The sequence below is a fragment of the Colobus angolensis genome, unplaced genomic scaffold, assembly GCF_000951035.1.
Source record: "Colobus angolensis palliatus isolate OR3802 unplaced genomic scaffold, Cang.pa_1.0 Scaffold82, whole genome shotgun sequence".
Classification (NCBI taxonomy): Eukaryota; Metazoa; Chordata; class Mammalia; order Primates; family Cercopithecidae; genus Colobus; species Colobus angolensis.
The window spans coordinates 3,483,054-3,490,855 of NW_012122043.1; the positions used below are offsets into that span (position 1 = coordinate 3,483,054).

A 7,802-nucleotide genomic window follows, 5' to 3' on the forward strand; every position below is an offset into this window, starting at 1 on the left:
TGAAAGATTTAGGGGCTTAAATAAACACACTATTATTTCCCCCTGAGTTCAGAACCAAGAAAAGAAATAAGACACAGAAGATAGGCAGGTGTCAAGTAGAACATCAGTCTCAATACTGATACACCAATTAGGGCGAGCAACTTCAAGGCCAAAAGGGCTTCCCCGCACCACCCCTGCCACCCACCACCCACAGCTAGCTCTGAGGCACCCTGCTGAGGGTACTGTCACTTGAACTGTCACCTCACACTAACCTAGAGGAAAAGGGGAAGGAAAAGGAAAAAACCCCAGTGCAAAAGATTAGCAAGAGAGGTGCGACCGGTGAGGCCTGCTGGGACTCGCCGCTCGCACGCCCTTGGGCCACGGCCGGGCGCCCGCTCTTCCTTCCGCTTGCGCTGTGAGCTGAGCCGGTGTATGTGCGGCAATAACACGTCAACCCCGCTGCCCGCCATCGTGCCCGCCGCCCGGAAGGCCACCGCTGCGGTGATTTTCCTGCGTGGATTGGGAGATACTAGGCCTGTTAGGCCTGTTACATTAAATATGAACATGGCTATGCCTTCATGGTTTGGTATTATTGGGCTTTCACCAGATTCACAGGGGGATGAATCTGGGATTAAACAGGCAGCAGAAAAAATAAAAGCTTTGATTGATCAAGAAGTGAAGAATGGCACTCCTTCTAACGGAATTATTTTGGGAGGGTTTTCTCAGGGAGGAACTTTATATACTGCCCTTACCACGTAGCAGAAACTGGCAGGTGTCACTGCACTCAGTTGCTGGCTTCTACTTCGGGCTTCCTTTCCACAGGGTCCTATCGGTGGTGCTAATAGAGATATTTCTATTCTCCAGTGCCACGGGGATTGTGACCCTTTAGTTCCCCTGATGTTTTGTTCTCTTCTGGTTGAAAAACTTAAAACATTGGTGAATCCAGCCAATATGACCTTTAAAACCTATGAAGGTATGATGCACAGTTCGTGTCAACAGGAAATGATGGATGTCAAACTATTCATTGATAAACTCCTACCTCTCCAATTGATTGACGTCACTAAGAGGCCTTGTGTAGAAGTACACCAGCATCATTGTAGTAGAGTATAAACCTTTTCCCATGCCCAGTCTTCAAATTTCTAATGTTTTGCCGTGTTAAAATGTTTTGCAAATACATGCCAATGACACAGATCAAATAATGTCTCCTCATGAGAAATTTATGATCTTTTAAGTTTCTATACATGTATTCTTATAAGAAGATCCAGGATCTACTATATTAAAATAGATGAAGCAGGTAGCTTCTTTTTTCTCAAATGTAATTCAGCAAAATAATACAGTACTGCCACTGGATTTTTTATTACATCATTTGAAAATTAGCAGTATGCTTAATGAAAATTTGTTCAGGTACAAATGAGCAGTTAAGATATAAACAATTTATGCATGCTGTGACTTAGTCTATGGATTTATTCCAAAATTGCTTAGTCACCATGCAGTGTCTGTATTTTTATGTATGTGTTCATATATACATAATGATTGTAATGCATAATAAGAATGAGGTGGTATTACATTATTCCTAATAATAGGGATAATGCTGTTCATTGTCAAGAAAGAGCAAAATTGTTCTCTTCAATTAATGGCCCTTTTATTTTGGGACCAGGCTTTTATTTTCCCTGATATTATTTCTATTTAATACTCTTTTCTCTCAAGAAAAAAAAAAGTTTGTTTTTTCTTCATTGTCCTTCATAGCAGACCAAGTATTGCCTCTCTGCCATAGACAGCTACTGTCAATACATGCTATAATTTGACATTCTGGGTCACAGATATAAGGTATTTAAAATCTATTTATGCTTTATAGAGAAACCAGACATTAAAACTTCATGCACTACTTATTTCAAATTACTGTACCTTATCCAAATTTATACCTAGCTATTAGGATCTTCAACCCAGGTAACAGGAATAATTCTGTGGTTTTATTTTTCTATAAACAACTGAAAGAATAATTAGATCATATTCTAGTATGTTCTGAAATATCTTTAAGACTGATCTTAAAAGCTAACTTCTAAGATGATTTCATCTCCTCACAGCATAGAGTTTACTTTGTACACATGTTTGAAAGCAACTACTACAGAAGATGAGGAATCTATTGTAATTTTTTGCTTTATTTTCATCTGTCAATGGACTTATTTGAAATTTTCACTTTAGTCAAATTATTTTTTGTATTAGTTTTTCATGCAAACATAAAAATAGTAATCATTTTAAATTGTCAAAGTTTCCAGATTAGTGGTAAAAATTATTTGGAAACAGACTTGTGGGTAACAAAGGCTAGTCAGAACCCTATACATAAAGTGTAGTTATCCTACAGATTAATATGTAGCAAAAATGTATGCCTGATATTTCTGAACTGTGTTAATTTTTCTGCTGTATTCCAGCTGACCAAAACAATATTAAGAATGCATCTTTATAAATTGCTAATCGATAATAGAAATTATTTAGTAATGGACTATATAGTTGTTAATAATGAAGTCATATGTTTATGTCTGGATTTTAAAATTTTAAACAATCATTTACTATGTAATTTTTCTTTACCTTGAAGAACATAAACTGTTATTTCCGTTCTACAAATCTGCAAGATATTATTTATGGCAAGAAATATTCCATTGAAATGTTGTGCTGCAACATCGGAAAATGTAAATGTTTTTCATGGTTTCTATCAATGTGAAATAAAATTTAATTCTGAAAAAGAAACAGATTAGCAAGAGAAATGGACAATACTGTCATCTCCCTAACCACAGGCCAGAGCCTTCCTCTGCCTCCACAGAGAATCAAGAACAAGTGATATGTTTTGGCTGTGTCCCCACCCAAACCTTATCTTGAATTCCCACATGTTATGGGAGGGACCCACTGGAAGGTAATTGAATCATAGGGGCAGGTCTTTCCCATGCCATTCTCATGATAGCAAATAAGTCTCATGAGATCTGATGATTTCATAAGGGGGAGTTTCCCTGCACAAGCTCTCTCTTTGCCTGCTGCTATCCATGTAGGATGTGGCTTGCTCCTCCTCGCCTTCTGCCATGATTGTGAGGCTTCCTCAGCCATGTGGAACTGTAAGTCCATTAAAAACTTTTTCTGTATAAATTAACTAGTCTCAGGTAAGTCTTTATCAGCAGGGTGAAAACAGACTCACACAGCAAGGGAGGATTGAAAAAGAACAATAGGCCGGGCGCGGTGGCTCAAGCCTGTAATCCCAGCACTTTGGGAGGCTGAGGCGGGCGAATCACGAGGTCAGGAGATCGAGACCATCCTGGCTAACATGGTGAAACCTCGTCTCTACTAAAAATACAAAAACTAGCCGGGCGAGGTGGCGGAGCCTGTAGTCCCAGCTACTCAGGAGGCTGAGGCAGGAGAATGGCGTAAATCTGGGAGGCGGAGCTTGCAGTGAGCTGAGATCCGGCCACTGCACTCCAGCCTGGGCGACAGAGCGAGACTCCACCTCAAAAAAAAAAAGGAAAAAGAAAAAGGACAATAGCCTGGTGCTCACGGGACTGGGGCCCATGAAACAAGCTGTCCTCTCTCTAGCAGTTTGGCTAGAATAATGATGAAGGGAGAAGTTGAGAGAGAAAAAAGTCTGCCTCTTAAAAAGGTACCCCATGAAGATTATCTTACTGGCAAATTATTTTAAGCTTTCAAATAACACAGGGCCAGTGCACCAAATGAAATCTTTTGAAGAATAGCGAAAAAAATTAATTAATGAAATAAATAGAAATGTTTACAATTCATTTTAGAACCAAGCATAATTATTTCTCTAGCATTCTCTTTTATAAATACATATAGCAAATTCTTCTATTAAAAACTAGGGAAGGAAGACCAGTGCTCTATAAAGGAAAAAATACACCATGGCCAAGTAAAGATTATTCCAGGAATGCAATGTAAGACATCTATGAATATAAATCGTGTCAATTGGAAAAAGGATAAAAACTATGTGATCATCTCAATAGATGCCAAAAGGCTTTTGATAACATTTCAGATGCACTATTCATTGTATATGTGTACACACACACACACACACACTCCAAGATTGGGGTTGCTTACATGCAGGGAAGATCACCTGTTATTACCCGGTTCCACTGCTACTTGAAATGTGATGGTCAGGTCTGCTCATATCTAAGAAGAAGAAGAACAGAGCCAGAAAGCCATGCAAGAGAGGTGAGGTGGGTCATGCAGCAAGAAAACACACCTCCTAGGTCAAGAACCATGTTGCCAGAGCTCACCCAGAGGGAAGCTTGCTGGAAACAGCTGGTGAAAAAAAAAAAAAGATGGGGTTGTCAGATTAAATACAGGACACCAGTCAGATTTGAATCTCAGGTAAATGACAAATAATTTTTTTGACTACAAGTATGTCCCAAGTATTGCATGGGACATACACTAAAAAAATTATTGGCCAGGCACAGTGGCTTACGCCTGTAATCCCAACACTTTGGGAAGCCGAGGTGGGTGGATCACGAGGTCAGAAGTTGAAGACCAGCCTGGCCAAGATGGTGAAACCCCATCTCTACTAAAAATACAAAAATTAGCAAGGTACGGTGGTGTGCACCTATAATCCCACCTACTCGGGAGGCTGAGGCAGGAGAATCACTTGAACCTGAGTGACAGAGGTTGCAGTGAGCTGAGATCGCGCCACTGCACTCCAACCTGGGTGACATAGTGAGACTCTGCCTCAAAAAAAAAGTATTAATCATTTATCTGAAATTGAAATGTAACTAAGTATCCTGTATTTTATTTACTAAATCTTGCAAATCTACTAAAACACCAAGCCAGAGATGTGGCTCCCATGTCAGAGAACATTGCAGCAGGTTGGCCCCAAGAACTTGCAAATACCCAGCAAGGCAAAAGAGCCATTTGTTCACCTGCTGCATGGGATATCAGTGACTAATGTGATCAGAGCTGCAACCAAGCAAAAGAATAGATTGTAGTCAGATGTCCAGTTAAAAAAGCAACATCTGCACCTTGCTGTCCCTTCCCCCCATACCCCACAGAGCACAGAGGTTAAACTTTGGCAAGGGAGAAGAAGACACGCTGCCCCGTGGGCATTCCAGGAGGAAAGAGTTGGGGCAGAAGAGTAGAACATCAGACCAAGCCCCTCCTCACTTCAAGACCCTCAGGTTACAGCAAGGGGAGGTTGGCAGGGAGGATGCAGGGAACTTTAATAGGGCAAGAGGAGGCTGGAGATACAAACTGTAGATTTCAATAACCAACTGACCAGGAAATTGAGGAATCTGCCCAAGATGCTATTAAGATATATGCCACCATTCAGCTTGTGAGTGGAGAAAAATAAAACCTTTTTATTATTTAATATATTAGCCAATGTCTTGATTAATGATGAAGCACTAGAGCTATTCCCATTATAGTAAGAAATAAAACAAAGCTACCCCCACTGTTGTTATTAAATATTCTCCTGGAATTTGCTTGCTACAACAATTAGAAAAGAAAAGAAAATAGGAGATAGTGTATTGGAAAGGAAGGAGTAATTATTTTTATTTGACAATCATATAATTTTCTAACTGAAAAATTATAAAAACGAGAGCTCAGTAAGCTGCCAGAAGAAATGAAAAATATGAACAAATTCCTTCTGTCACACCAAGGCTTATGGACTGCCAGGACACTCAAATGCATTCCCTAGGGTTGAAGACTCATCCACAGCTGTGACAAGGATGAAATCCGGGGAAACGCATTCACATGCTTCCTTCTCTTGCCTGTCCAGACATCTGCCTCCTCCTGCCCTGGGGAGGAAGGGAGAGAGGGAGGAAGGGATTATTATAGCAAGGGATATTTTTAAAAGATAGAATATTCATCTCCTACTTGAAATACAGGAATTTTGTATCTGCAGGAAGAAAGCAAGATTTTGTTGAGACAGAAAAGAAACTTCCCAAATTAATCTCCTTTAGAACTCAGGGGGCGAGTCCATGGAGTTTCAAAACAGCTGTGCCTAAGGGAGACTATATCCCACCTGGAGACGCAAGAGAATGACCCTGTCCTCTGGGGAGAAGTGCAGGTAAGAGAATGAAGAGAAAAGTAAAGGAAACGAGTGGGTATCAGGTGGGCTGAAACTCCGGCATGAAGAGGGTGGTGTTGGCAAGGGGAATACCAAGGATGGGGGCTTCTGCCTACCTTCCTTCTTGGAAGCCCCTGAAGAAGGTGCCCTCACATACTGACTGGCATCAGTGGCCACATCCTATGTAAGCCCAGTGGCGTCCATGCACAGAGGCCTTCCTCAGAGTGACTGTGCCACCAAAGACACTAGGGTCCCCTAGGCCTGTGGAGGCCAACAGAGGAGTACTCAATTGCAAGCCAGTGATCCACCATTTGGGGGAGCTCTGGGGGCTGCATGGCCCTGCAGCAAAGGCCATGGGATGAGCTTAAGGGACAGATGCAGAGGGCCTCCAATGTGCAGCAGTCAGAAGGGGTCCCAGGCAGCCAGGGGTGATGACAAGGACCACTAGGAGTGTGACCCAGGACAAGAAGCAGAACTGGGATGATCCCTGCCACCCTGTTCAGCAACACTTGCAGGGCAGCAAGTCCCCAGAAACCCACAAAGACCCTCTACACCCCCACCCTCAATTCCCAATGCCAACTCAAAGAGAAGCAAGGCACAGATTCTGACATTCTGAAGACTGAGAACCAGAGAGATTGTTGACATTATTGCAAAATGCTTTCTTCCTTTTCTCTGCAAGAAAAGCAAGTGTAGTCATGAAGGAATCATTACTGAACAAATAAACTACATTTTGTTTGCATATTAGTGTCTTATATGAGCAAATTTATAACCCTACTCACAATACGTTTTGTGTGTTGTTCCTCTGGAAGATACGCTATAAATATTAGAGTGAAAGCATATCCTAGGCCACAAGGATAGGTACATTCTGATCAGGTAATACCATGTGACCTCAGTGCCCATATTTGTTTGGATGTTAAAATCACATTGACACTAAGAACTTTGTTTTAGGTAACAGAGAAAATAAGAAAGATAAGCTTAGTATTTATTTATCTATAACAAATATTAGCCAAATATATGTCAAGCACTGTACTAAGTGTTAGAATACAACAGTAGTGAGACAGATGCATGGATAAGTGACTGGATGGGGGTAGATGAATGAATGGTTGGACGGGTAGGTGGGGAGTGGGTAGGTAGATGTGAATGGATATGAATAGATGGAGGGATAGGTGGATGGGTGGGTGAGTAGATGAGTGAATGAGTGGATGGATGGGTGGATGGATGGGTGGGTAGATGTGGATGGATAAATGCATGGATAGGTGAATAGATTGGTGAGTAAATGAATGGACAGGTGAAAGGGTGGATGAGTTGGTGGATGGGTGTATGTGGATGGATATGGCTAGATGGACAGATATGCATAGGTGAGTAGATGAGTGAATTGATGAATGGGTAGATGGATGGGTGGGTAGATGAGTGAATGGGAGGATGGGTGATGGAGAGGTGGGTGGGTGGATGAGTGGGTTGGTGGATTGATGGATGAGTGGTTGGATGGATGGTTGAGTGAGTGGGTGGGTAAATGTGGATAAATATGTATAGATGGATAAATACATGGATGGGTGTGTGGGCAGAGCATGAATGGGTAGACGGGTGGGTGGGTGGATGTGGATGGATAAGGACAAATGCATGGATAGGTAGATGAAGAATGGGTAAATAAGTGGATGGGTGAATGGGTGGGTGGGTGGATAGATGTGGATGGATAGGGATAGACACATAGACAAATTGGTTGGTTGATGAGTGAATGGGTGGATGGGTGGGGGTGGATGTAGATGGATAAGGA

The 7,802-nt window shown here is 41.7% G+C and overlaps 1 pseudogene across 1 annotated transcript; it reads left to right on the plus strand.

The window, feature by feature from the left end:
- Positions 1–382: 382 nt before the first annotated feature.
- LOC105502900 lies at positions 383–1,685 on the plus strand (annotated as a pseudogene). Its single transcript, XR_001000417.1, has one exon. The product of XR_001000417.1 is annotated as an acyl-protein thioesterase 1 pseudogene (transcript).
- The last annotated feature ends 6,117 nt before the right edge of the window (positions 1,686–7,802 follow it).